Source organism: Schistocerca gregaria, chromosome 7 (assembly GCF_023897955.1).
Source record: "Schistocerca gregaria isolate iqSchGreg1 chromosome 7, iqSchGreg1.2, whole genome shotgun sequence".
Lineage (NCBI taxonomy): Eukaryota > Metazoa > Arthropoda > Insecta > Orthoptera > Acrididae > Schistocerca > Schistocerca gregaria.
This window is the reverse complement of record NC_064926.1, coordinates 259,987,456-259,988,238: the sequence shown is the minus strand read 5'-3', so window position 1 is coordinate 259,988,238 and position 783 is coordinate 259,987,456. Positions and strand designations below refer to the sequence as shown.

Sequence of the window (783 nt, the reverse complement as noted above, 5' to 3'; positions counted from 1 at the left end):
CCACCATTGACCAGATGTTTTCAGTTGGTGAGGGATCTGGAAAATGTTCTGGCCAGGGTAGCAGTCGAACATTTTCTGTATCCAGAAAAACCCGTAGAGGAACTACAACATGCGGTCGTTCATTATCCTGCTGAAATGTAGGGTTTCGCAGGGATCGAATGAGGGGTAGAGAGACGGGTCGTAACACATCTAAAATGTAACGTCCACTGTTAAAAGTTCCGTCAATGCGAACAAGAGGTGACCGAGACGTGTAACCAATAGCACCCCATACCATCACGCCGGGTGATACGCTAGTATGGCGATGACGAATACACGCTTCCAATGCACGTTCACCGCGATGTCGCCAAACGCAGATGCGACCATCATGATGCTGTAAACATAACGTAGATTGAAACTGCCTGGCAGATTAAAACTGTGTGCCCGACCGAGATTCGAACTCGGGACCTTTGCCTTTCGCGGGCAAGTGCTCTACCAACTGAGCTACCGAAGCACGACTCACGGCCGGTACTCACAGCTTTACTTCTGCCAGTATCCGTCTCCTACCTTCCAAACTTTACAGAAGCTCTTCTGCAAAACATGCAGAACTAGCAGTCCTGAAAGAAAGGATACTGTGGAGACATGGCTTAGCCACAGCCTGGGGGATGTTTCCAGAATGAGATTTTCACTCTCCAGCGGAGTGTGCGCTGATATGAAACTTGCTGGCAGATTAAAACTGTGTGCCCGACCGAGACTCGAACTCGGGACCTTTGCAAGTGCTCTACCAACTGAGCTACCGAAGCACGA

General features: G+C 49.7%; 1 non-coding gene across 1 annotated transcript; it reads right to left on the bottom strand.

Annotated features, from left to right (window-relative positions):
* Positions 1–416: 416 nt before the first annotated feature.
* Positions 417–491, bottom strand: Trnas-cga (transfer RNA serine (anticodon CGA)). Its single transcript has one exon. It is a non-coding gene; the product is annotated as a tRNA-Ser (tRNA).
* Between the last annotated feature and the right edge of the window lie 292 nt (positions 492–783).